This window comes from Engystomops pustulosus, chromosome 2 (genome assembly GCF_040894005.1).
Source record: "Engystomops pustulosus chromosome 2, aEngPut4.maternal, whole genome shotgun sequence".
NCBI lineage: Eukaryota > Metazoa > Chordata > Amphibia > Anura > Leptodactylidae > Engystomops > Engystomops pustulosus.
Genome location: NC_092412.1, coordinates 122,939,478 through 122,952,258, shown reverse-complemented (window position 1 = coordinate 122,952,258; position 12,781 = coordinate 122,939,478).

The following is a 12,781-nucleotide window of genomic DNA, read 5'->3' as shown; positions in this document are numbered from 1 at the left end:
TGCCAGTCATGTTTTGCTTCAGACCTGCCACTGCTCCCACCCTGCTGACTGATGTGCTATTCTGAATATAAAGTAGAATCAGCAGCCAGACCTGGGGCAGATATGTGTGTCCTTGCTATTCTTCTGTATACTGCTGGAGGCCAATAGTCCAGCTCCCCTTAACTGCTGTACCAGCTACTCCAGATGTTGGATCAGTGTAGTGATTAAAGCTTCAACCCCTGCAAATTAAGCAACGAGTTCCAGGGTCTTCCATCTGTTAAAGCAGAATAGCTGAACTTGAAGACACTGTTAAATAATAACAGTTTTTGTATCAAGTTTCTCTAAATTTTGTATTAAATTATAAAATTTTTTTTCAAATTTTAGGACATGTGCAATACAGGTCACAGAAACATACAGAAGAAAGCCCATTAAAAGTAAACATCCATAACTAATTTCAACATGCCACCAGACAAATGTTTGAGTTCTTAGGACTACAGGCCTCAGAACAATACAGTAAAAGAGCAGAAGGGTTATTTGAACCCTCAAAATAATCCATCCATAATAAATAAATCCCAACATGTCAGCAGATGAAATTTGATGGGTGATGAAATTCTGCAGAATGTATCACAAAAAAGAAATCTGGATAGTCATCAGACAATTGTGTAGTGCTATGTGTAGGAGCAGAAGGCAGTAGGGTTGTGGCACCAGGTGGTGGGAGCTTCATAATACGATAAGTATCAAGTGGCCATCAATGCCCCCACTGAAATATATGCCTATTCTGATGCCACATAGCTTGAACAGCTGGGTGCATTAAAAAATAAACGTTTATACTTACCTTGTCCTTCGCTTAGCTCACACGCATGTGCTTTCCAGCAAGTGAAGGCGGTAGAGTAGGTAGGTGCGGCTTCACTTGCTGCATCGCGAGATGAATCTGTGGCCCCAGATTTTCAGAAGTGAGTATAATGTGCCTCGTTGGACTCACATTTAGATAAGTAAAACATGTATTTATTTTTTGCCAACCCACAGCCTTCATACAGGTTGATTTGGGACTGTAAAACACAGGTAAATATGAACTCCCCCTCCAAATCCCACCCCGACCATTATTTACAGTGGAGCATAAGATCAAGGGACCCCCATGGGCCAGCAACTGTCTACAAAAGATGTCTTGATAATAAATTAGTAACTCTTCCTTCTCTTGTAGTGGAAAAAAACTCCCAGTTTGCTGTGGTAGCATGGGTCTAACATGGTAGTGAGCCAATGGATATCCCTCTGCCCAATAATAATCATGTGACTGTCTTTACACAAATATAAGCATGTACCTGGCCATGTTGGAAGGGCTCCCTGCCTCCAGATCCACACATATTGCCTGGTGTTCACCAAAGTGACACAAATAAGTAGCCCATTCTGCCTACATTTCAAAGAAATTGGTCACTGGCCTTTGCTGTCTGTATGTTGGAGTTCCACCATGTGTAAATTTTGCAAATGAGTTGATAACAGGGAACAGCATTCTGACTCTGCATGTCAAGAAGAATGTGTTTAGCATAGTAGGAGTGGCAGAAGCCCATGTTTTCTGGAATTTAGTATGCTTTCGAACTTGATAAGACAGTGAGATTTCTTTGTAAGGCATTCAGAGTAGGTCTTGCATTATGTAACTGCTTTTGCCTAGGTGAGCCAAGTGAAGAACTGCGTGACACAGCTCTGCCGAAAAGTAATGGTATGGCAGATGACCACTCCCAACATTTCCTAAGGTGGAGGCTTAGGGCATGGTGGAGGTGAAGGAGGCAGTGTAGTACATGAACACTGGAAACACATAAGGTAAACACGGATACAGCATTCTCGTCACATGGAGTTTCTGCTATCCCTACTTCTCAGCCATATTTACCCAGTGGTGCCCTTGATCATAATTACAGCTCCATGCGAGGGGATGCATGCATAATATTGTTTCCCAGCAATCACCTTGGCAAGGATGAAGGATGAGGTGGTGGAGGTGGATCATGAGCAGCTAATGAACCACAGCTCAAAGGAGTATGCCTGTTTAGGCATATATAAATTGCACCAAATACAGCATTGAATGTCACACTAACTAAAGGGGGAGGTTACCCACAAAAGATAGTCAAAGATTTCAATGTAATATTACTTCATTGCAGCCAACTTGAATATGCAATGTACTTCACACTAACTAAACTAAAAGGTGACTTATAAAAAATATTATACTATATGCAAAAATTACAGTATTTTTTGGACCATAAGGCGAACCGGAGTATAAGGCGCACCATCAATAAATGCCTGCTTAAACGTCTAGGTTCATATATAAGGTGCACCTGATTATAAGGCGCACCTGATTATAAGGATAAATGACCAACAGGTGGCAGACCTGTGCACAGTTCAAGGCAGCTGTTGTCTGTAAGTAGGTTCATATATAAGGCGCACTGGACAATAATGGGCACCTTTGATTTCTGAGAAAATAAAAGGATTTTTGTGCGCCTTATAGTCCGAAAAATCCGGTAAGTGATGCATGCACCAGATACACAGCAGACATCCCAGTGGCATCCAGCAGGGCTTATAGACACCACAGACAAAATAAAAAAAAAAAGAATGAACAGTCTGCCTTGACCCACTAAGTCATTGATCACAACCAGTATTTATATCTACAAGACAGTCCCTATGTATCCCTCAACTGTACCAACAGTCCCATTTTAGGAAATACTTTGGCTATTTAGGAAATAGCTTTTCTCCTCTCCAAGTATCATAATTTCTTGTTCACTCTAAAGCATTATACTTTCAGCCCTACAAATCAAAAGAGCGTATAGTTTTCTACTAGGGAATATATTAACACTTAATTAAATTTTACTTTTTTAATAATTTAAACTCAATTATGTAAATTTGTATTCAAAAACCCTGAAATTATTACAATGTGCTTGAATAGCTTAGTTGAGCTGCACAATAAGATCATGGCAGCTGAGCTCTTTTGATTATATGAGTGGATCCAGACAATTAGGTCTGCCTTTTATTTAGCCACTATTCATTTATAAAGATGATTTGATTTTAGCAGCTCATAAATAAAGGAATATTGCAGGAAACATTATACTTTCCACATATATATCATTGATTCATTATAATTTCATCTCCTTGTTCCAGTTGAGGTATATTTGCCCTTCTGTTCAATTACTACCATAGTAAAAGCTTAATACTAAATAATTATTAACAGATAATTAGTTCTTTATGTTCTTTTTTCAAACTCCCTATATATAAAAAGCCTTTGCAAATTAAAAAATTCCTTTTTTTTTACAATAATTTACCACTTTATGATATAGGAATGATGATGACGAGGAGCATCAGTATCAGGCACATAGGTATATCAGATTTTTATTCTTTAAACATGGTTTAATGTTCAGTAATGTACAGGCAGCATAAGGAACCTGTTTAGTACTACTAAAATACATACGTACCATCACATGGCGCTGATGTGAGTCATTATGACCTAAAGTAATTTGAGGCATGCTTAAAGATTTAAGTATAATGCACTTTATGCTTTGAGTTATATTGAGCAGTAAAATGGAACCAATAGAGGGCTTTGGGAAAGAAATGGTGGCATGCTGCATTGGATTTTTGTACCATAGAACATTAAAATACACCATATACCAGTTAAAGTAGTACCTATAGGACAATGGTACAGGATAAAGGCTACTATAAAGTTAATTGGGACTAAACAAAGTTTTTATATACAGGGAGTATGTCAAACCTTAGCTATGAATGCTATCAAACTTTATGACATACAGAACACACAGATAAGAGCAATAAAAAACTATGAAAGTTCTCAAAAGCAATACGAGGCACCTTCCCCATGTCTCAGTCTGTGAAGTTATAGCTTAGCTGTTTTTAGTGAAGTGGCTGCCTGAATTACTGCATATTTTTTATCTATCAATGCTTAATAATATCATTGTACACTTCTCTGTCTATGAAGTAGTGTGAATACATTCACCCAACATTAGTGACTCAGCAATTTTACAGTTTATTGGGGATTATTTATTATTTGTGTCACATTTTTTGGTGTATAAACTGTGTGGTTTATTCGAAAGTGATTTTTCTTTTTTGCGGCCAAAAAACTAGAAGAACTAGAAAATTGTTGGAATCCATTATTGTGCCCAAATTAAGAAAACATGAATAGAGCACTCACAGAAACCACCAGGGATTATAAAACTGTTTGTTATTTGGGGGGCGTGTCCTGCTGCGCATGGAGGCAGACGTGTAGAGCGCTGGCTCCGCTGCTCAGTGGTCATTAGCGGCTCATAGAGTTCAACCCTCCGGTGGGAATTACACCAGCATATCCCCAAGAGACCGAGGACCAAGGCGGCAATGGCAAAAGGTCGCAAAAAGAAGAGCCCGCTGAAGCTCACAAAGTTTTTCCCGGCGGCCGAAACTATCCAAAATGGCGCCGACCGCGTGGTGTCTGCTGCGGCCTCAGAACAAGGCAGTGAACCGCCACCTTCTCCACCTCCAGAACCGGAGGATTTACTCCTCTCGGAACCTCTACTCACCGTGGAGTCCTCAGTCAGCAGTCCATCATCGCTGATGGGACAAGAGACGGTGCTAGACATGGAAGTCCCAGCTACACCGACCCCGCCGATCATTGTCTCTACACAGAAGTTCCAACCAGGCCACACACGGCAGGCACCAGGTATGTGGGTTACCCCATCCATTGCCAGCACACCTCTCTCAACAGCTTCAGTGTGCGATAATGCGCAAACATCCATAACCATGGACTCTATGAAGTCGTTATTAGCTGAACTGCAGGCTAACATTACTAAAGAGTTGCATCTCTCCATACAAGCACTTAAAACAGAAGTGTCTTCTATAGGGGACCGTACCTCACATATTGAAACAAAGATGGAGGAGCTGACTGCTGCTCATAACGATGTAGTAGATGTCACTACTAGTATGGAAGAGGAACTTGCAGCTCTAAGGGCCAAACTGGCAGACATGGAGGATCGTTCCCGCAGGAATAACCTGCGTTTCCGTGGTATACCTGAGGCAGTGAAGCAAGAGGAACTTTCCGAGCTACTAATTGATTACTTCACATGCCTCCTGCCTGAAGCAAACCAAAGAGACCTTATCATCGACAGGGCGCACAGGCTTCCCAAGCCAAAACATTTGCCAGCGTCTACACCAAGGGATGTTATCGCCCGCATACATTTCTATCATACCAAAGAGAAGATTGCCTCGGCGGCCAGATCACCTCCTGTTCTTCCAACGCGTTTTAAGGACATTACTGTATTTGCTGACCTATCAGCGGCTACACTAGCGAGGAGAAGAGAGTTCTCCAATTGCACTAACATTTTAAGAGCCAACAATATTCCCTACCGCTGGGGTTTCCCAGTGAAATTGGTCATATCCAAGAATGGAAACAAAGCCATAGCCATCTCTCCAGAGGAAGGCCTGCGATTGTGCAAAGAATGGGATCTTAAAGTGATGGAAGTCCCAACACCATCTAAAAGACGACATCCCGCAAGTGCAGTCACAGAAGAATGGACCACGGTGCATCGCAACAATAAAAAACGTACCGTCAGAGGTCATGGAGACTTAAGTTGATATCCTTTCTTTTTACCCACCTGGGTTGTTCATGTATTACGCATAGCCATTAAGCTGTGCACAAGTGTTCAGTTCCACTGTCGGGATGCCGATGCGGTCAATGTGTGACCTAATCCCCAATGGTAACAGTCACTACATGCTTTACTGTTTTTTGTTTTCTTAATGTTCCCCTTATAGGGGTAGTTAATGGTATTAATGGTTGTTTTTATGTTATATCAGGTATATCTATAACAAAATCTTTCCATTATGGTTTGAGGCGTTTATGCATACATAGATGTGGGGTTCTAGTCTGGGGGGATCTCACATCTCTTGTCTGTAACAGTGCAGCTACGTATAAGCTTGTAGAATCACTCAATGGTATTTAAAATTTTATCAGTCAATACGAAAGGGCTAAATTCTCCCTTCAAGAGATCCTCTGTATGGAGAGAATCCATTAAATCACATGCCGACATCATATGTCTGCAGGAAACCAGATTGAATCAATCTGACAGCTTCAGATTAAAACATAAACAATTCCCTTATATATATCATGCACCAGCGGTTGACAAGAGATGTGGGGTCTCGATCGCGATTCGTGATACAATATCTTTTGAACCCAAAGAGATCATCACTGATCCGAAGGGGAGGTATATTATTGCATTATGCTCCATCAACAATACCCAGTACACAATTGCATCAGTTTACAGCCCTAACACCAGGCAACACAGTTTTATTAAAAAAGTACTGGCAAAGATAGGTAAAGTTAAAGAAGGACACCTAATCCTATCGGGGGATTTTAATCATGTGATATGGCCATCAATGGATTCGACCTCATCTGTCTCCTCTCAGGAACCCACCCCGTATGCCAACACTTTGTTCAAGAATGGGTTGTACGACATTTGGCGTATTCGCCACCCCACAGAGAGGGATTTTACTTTCTTTTCCAACCCTCATAAGATTTACACCAGAATTGACTACTTTCTAGTTGATAAGAACTTACTAGATATGGTGTCGGAGACATCAATAGGGACAATTACGTGGACAGACCATGCGCCCATAACAATGTCAGTTGAGGAAGAATTTAGTGCTCCCCCTACTCGAGTATGGCGAATTAATACATATGTTTTGCAACACCGGAATTATCACCCTGCAACATCCATAGCATTAGAAGAATATTTCCGTATAAATGATAATGGAGAGGTCCCCGATTCCACCCTATGGTGCGCACATAAAGCTACCCTTAGAGGCCATTTCATAAAACAATCGGCCCATGAGAAAAAGGTCCATACCGCTAAAGAATGTGCACTATTAGAATCTCTGGCGTCACTTCATAGACTTAATAAGCAGTCCTTCTCAACAAACAGGGCAAAAGAAATATCCTTGATCTCAGCCCAATTACAAGTACTTAATGCCCACAAGCATGACTTTGCAATCCAGAAATTAAAGATGTCATATTATTGGATGGGGAATAAATCTATTGCGCTCCTGGCAAAATGCCTTAAGGCAAAATTAGTTAAAGCACGTATCCCCTTCATATTAAACGAGCAACAGGTTAAAATAATGGATCCGCAAGGGATAGTTGACTCTTTCGCAGAATACTACGGGTCCTTATATAACTTGAGAGAGGACAAAACGGTCTCCCAACCCTGCGAGTCGAATATCAAACAGTTTCTAGATTCGTTAAATCTCCCAAAACTGAACGCTAAAACATTGGATTATATCTCCTCCCCCTTTTCTAACGATGAAGTAAAGAAGGCCATTTCATTCCTAAAAAAGAACAAGGCCCCAGGGCCGAATGGGTATTCGAACGAATATCTCAAGTTACACAAAGAAACTCTCGCCCCATACCTAACTAGAGTATTTAATGGATTCATGGGAACGGGTTTTATCCCGACAGAGATGATGCAAGCGTTAATAATAACGCTCCCTAAGCCCGGGAAACCTAGTACCGTCCTAATTTTAGGCCCATTTCCTTACTAAATGCGGATTTAAAACTGTACGCAAAAATATTAGCTGAGCGACTCGCTGGTGTCCTTCCGACGATTGTAGAACCGGATCAAGTGGGGTTTGTTAAAGGACGGCAAACCTCGGATGGTACCCGTCGTTTCATTAACATAATATCCATATTGGAATCGCGGCGGACGCCTTCTCTGCTCCTAACTTTGGACGGAGAAGGCGTTCGACCGAGTACACTGGGGCTATCTCAGGTGCGCATTGGGGTCCTTTGGAATAGAAGGACCTATCCTAAAGGCAATATTGGCTCTATATACAAAACCATCAGCCCAAGTTTATAACTCGGGTGTTTTGTCCCGGCCTTTTAACATTACTAACGGTACCCGGCAGGGGTGCCCACTATCACCTGTGATCTTCGCTTTGGTCATGGAACCCCTAGCTCATGCAATTAGGTCGGACCCCGAAGTGAATGGCATCAGTATAGGAAAAAAGGAGCATCGGATAGGTCTCTTTGCCGACGATGTAGTACTGTGCCTAACAAGCCCCGAACCTTCCCTTAAAGCAGTAGTCTCAATTCTGGACCACTTTGGGTCGCTTAGCTACTATAAATTAAATGCATCTAAGTCTTTAGTATTGGGAATGAATATCCCCCAAAGTACAAAAAATAAGATATCTGCTAAATACCCATTTAAGTGGGAATCTGACTCTATCCCGTACCTCGGGATCTCCCTTAACCTAGCAGCAACTAACTTTCATAATCTAAAACAAGCCATAACTAAGGATACACAATCATATAAAAACTTGCCCATCTCTTGGATAGGTAGAATATCTACCCTAAAAATGATAGTGATGCCGAAGATTTAATATTATTTTCGTAACCTCCCCAATGTATGGCCTAATTCATACTTGACACAGTTGCAATGCGTGTTATCGGATTTTTTATGGAAAGGACAAAGGACGAGGACCTCTATGTCCACACTACTGCTACCAATATCAGAAGGGGGGCTAGGATGCCCATCAGTTGAGGCATACTATCAGGCAACTATTGCAGACCAGCTCAAGGCATGGTGGTTGGAGGATGAGGATAAATTATGGGTAGACATTGAAAGACAAGTATCAGGTTCTCCCTCACTTCGAGCAATTTTATGGGCTTCTCGTCTCTCGGTAGCTCCACCCAGGATGGTGACCCCCCCCCATGGCTGCGGCCCTGAAAGTGTTCAACTCAGTTTTAGCCCGTCCAGATATGTTACCCTTAAAAATTAGAGATTTGCCTCTATCATGCATAAAATGGGTGATCCCTAATTTCAATTTCGATATCTGGATTAGTAATGGGGTCAGTACGCTGAACGACCTATATGTAAATGACACACTTTTATCCTTTGAAGGAATTGTCAATAAATTCCAAGTACATAACTCAGATCTCTACAAGTTTCTACAAATCAGGCACTTAATAAATAGCTACAACCCTAAAAGGTGGACAGGATCAACGACTTATCAACTATATTTTTTCTCAGCTCTTAAGAGGTCTAAGGGTATATCCAAAGCGTATAGTAATATCATAATGCCTGCCCAGCACACAATATTCGCCCCTAGGGAAAAGTGGGAAAAATAATTAAACCAACACTTTACTGAGGAACAATGGTCCAGAGCCTATGAATTGGGTGTTAAGGCATCTAAGTGTATAAACCATTTAGAAATATCTTGCAAACTGCTCTATAGGTGGTACTTGACCCCGTTTCGCCTAGCCAAAATATACTCAGGATCTTCGCAAACGTGTTGGCGTTGTGGCTCACAAGTTGGATCATTGTTACATATCTGGTGGACATGTAAAGCATTAACCCCCTTGTGGAGATCGATACATGATTTGTTAAGTAAAGTTCTGATGTTTCCCCCACCGTGGGGACCTCAGGTTGCAATGCTTAATTTGGAACTTGACTCACTGACAAAGGAGGATAGATATATAGCATTCCACATCATTACAGTAGCAACACTTAGCATTGCTAGGAGATGGAAATCAAAGGATGTCCCTAATCTCCCAGCTATTATTAAAGAAGTTCAGGTAAACCAAGAAATGGAACGTCTGATTAGTAACAGATTAAACAACCAGACCCAATTTGTAAATATTTGGGCTAAATGGGATTATTACCTGGGGCGTAATCCGCAGCAATAATGAAAACCATTGCATACTAAGCACATTATATATCCATATCAACAAACTAGGTCTAGGGTTGTGAGAGGGTTAAACAAGGGAAAGATTGGTAACGCCTCAACCAGCAAGCCTACAATTTTCAATAACTGACGCACTGATAACCTGATGTGAGTTAACTTGTTGTTTTAATCACTGTTTAATATGTTTTTACGTAACCCGGCTTCTATGATTGGGGTAATATCCCATGCTTGGGTGTATTGCTCCTTACATGATGTAATGTTTTATATTTGAAAATTCAATAAAAAATTTATGATAAAAAAAAAAAAAGTGTTTGTTATTTGTTAAAGTCTCAGGAACATCATATAAAATGTGCACAGGATCAATGCTTTTTCACGTGAAGCATCTTAGTCAAGATCCTGATCATGACTAAGATGCTTCGCCTTGAAAGCGTGTTGATCCTGTGCACGGTTTATGTGATGTTTCTGAGACTTTAATAATGAACAAACATTTTTATGATCCTTGGTGGTTCCCGTGAGTGCCGAGCTCTTTTCATCTTTTCTATGTCTAGACCCCATATAAGTGGTTTGTTTACAGCGTGTACCGGTGCTAATACTGGGAGGTTCTTAATCTGGACTGTGTGGGTGAGCTGGCTCCCTATGTGTTGGTGGTTTTCTTTCATTGTGCCCAAATTAAGCACCAAAAAATCAAATAGTGTGAGTGTTGGAAAAGAAGCTAATTGTTAATTATGAACTGACGCATAACAATTACGGCACACAGGCACACATGATGCAAAAAAAAATGTATACCAAAAACTAGTGTAAATCCTTTAACCCCTAGGCGCACCACGACGTTATACTACGTCCCCGGGGCTAGATGCTTAGCGCACCGGGACGTAGTATAACGTCCAGCTTCTGGGACCGGCTCACGAACGGAGCCGGTACCAGAAGCAGCGGCTGTCAGCTGTCTAGTACAGCTGACACCGCGCTGTAACACCCGCGATCGGAGCCGACTCCGATCGCGGGTGTTAACCCCTTACACGCCGCGGTCAAGCATGACCGCGGCGTGTAAGGGTGTTCCTGCTGTGGATCGGATCCCCCGTGCCGCTTACCGGGGGATCCGATCCTCTTCTGGGCAGCTCCGAGGACTGGCATGTGCCCCGGAGCTGCCCGGTCTCCATGGCAGCCAGACCCCTTCCGGGTCTGATTGTAAACTGTCTGAGCATGCGCAAGCTTGCTCAGACAGTTTACACTGCTCTACAATAAAATAGTATTGTAGAGCAGTGTATTGAACTTAAACCAGTGATCAGAGCATCACTGGTTTAAGTTCAAGTATGTATAAGTAAAAATATGCGAAAACAGTTAACACTACACATTATAATAAACAAAAAATAAATACATAAAAATATAAGCCCCTAAAATGTCACTTTCCCATAAAAAAAACTTAATAAAGTATAAAAAACATAAAAACACAAAAAAAACCCCGCATATTTGGTATTGCCTCGTCCGTAACAATCTGCATAATAAAACAGAATTGTTACTGGACCCGCACAGTAAACGCCGGAGGAAAAAAACGCAAAAAACGTTCCGAAAAAAGATAACTTTTAATAAATACCCTATAAAAAATGCTCTAAAAAGTGATTTAAAAAATTTTATGCACTCCAAAATATGCCCACTAAAAAGAACAACTGTTCTCGCAAAAAATAAGCCCCTAAAAAGATTTGTCAGCCAAAAAATAAAAAGTTATGCATATAAAAAGATGGTGATGCTAAAATGAATAAGATTTTCTCCAAATTAGTTTTTATTCAGTACAATTGAATAAAATACACAAAACCCCCACATATTTGGTATCCCTGCGTCCGTAACAATCTGTATAATAAAACAGAATCGTTATTAGATCCGCAAAGGGAACCCCGTAAAAAACAACCTAAAAAAACTCTCCCTGATAAAGATGATTTTTTATTAATGCCCTTTAAAAATGCTCTAAAAAAGTGATTTTAAAAAGTTGCGCAATCAAAAATAAGACCACTAAAAAGAGCTATCATTCTTGCAAAAAATAAGCCCTTAAACAGATTTGTGAGGTGAAAAATAAAAAAGTTATGCATATGAAAGACGGTGATGCTAAAATTAACAACAATTTTGCCAAATTACTTTTTATTCAGTAAAAATGGGAAAAAATAAAAAATATATATAAATGAAGTATTTTCATAAACGTGGCGACCCATAGAATAAAAATAATATACTAATTTCATGGTATGGTTAACGGGCAAAAAAAAAACACATAAAAATTTTCCTAAAAATTGATGATTTTCATTTCCTCCACCAACAAAGAGTTAATTAAATCTCACCAATTAGCTATAGATGCCCCAAAATTATGTATTAGAAAAGTGCATGTCATGTGGCAAAAGAAATAAGCCCCTATAGGTCCTCAATAAAAAAAAGAAAAAAATTAGAGCCCGTACAATGTGACATAGCAAATCTGATTTGGATGGCGCCTCCTTCCCTTCTATGCCCGGCCGTGCGCCCATACAGCAGGTTACCAGCACATATGGGGTATCCGTGTACTCGGGAGAAATTGGGTATCAAACTTTGTGGAGCCTTTTTTCATTTAATCCATTATAAATGTTTAATTTTCCACCCAAAATGAGAGTATTGTGAAAAAATATTACAATTTGCAGACTCCACCTCCATTTTGTTTTAACCCCTATAAAACACGTAAAGGGTTAACAAACTTCTTAAAAGTGGTTTTTCATACGTTGAGGGGTGTAGTTTCCACAATGGGGTAATTTATGAGTATCGCTATTATTTAGGCCTCTCAGTGTCAATTAGAAATTGAGCAGGTCCATCTAAATACGGGTTTTGGCGATTTTACAAAAAATGAGAAAAATGATACCTAAATTCTGAGCCTCATAACATTCTAGTAAAATATGTGGAATCTTAAAAAACCATGCCAACATAAAGCAGACATTTGGGAAATGTAAGTTATGAATTTATTTGGGTGCTATGACTGTCTGCATCAAAAGTAGAGAATTTAGAACGTTGAAAATAAAGAATTTTTCAAAATTTTTGCCAAATTTTGTTTTTTTTCATAACTAAACGCAAAAGATTTCATCCAAATTTTTAAACTAATTTGAAG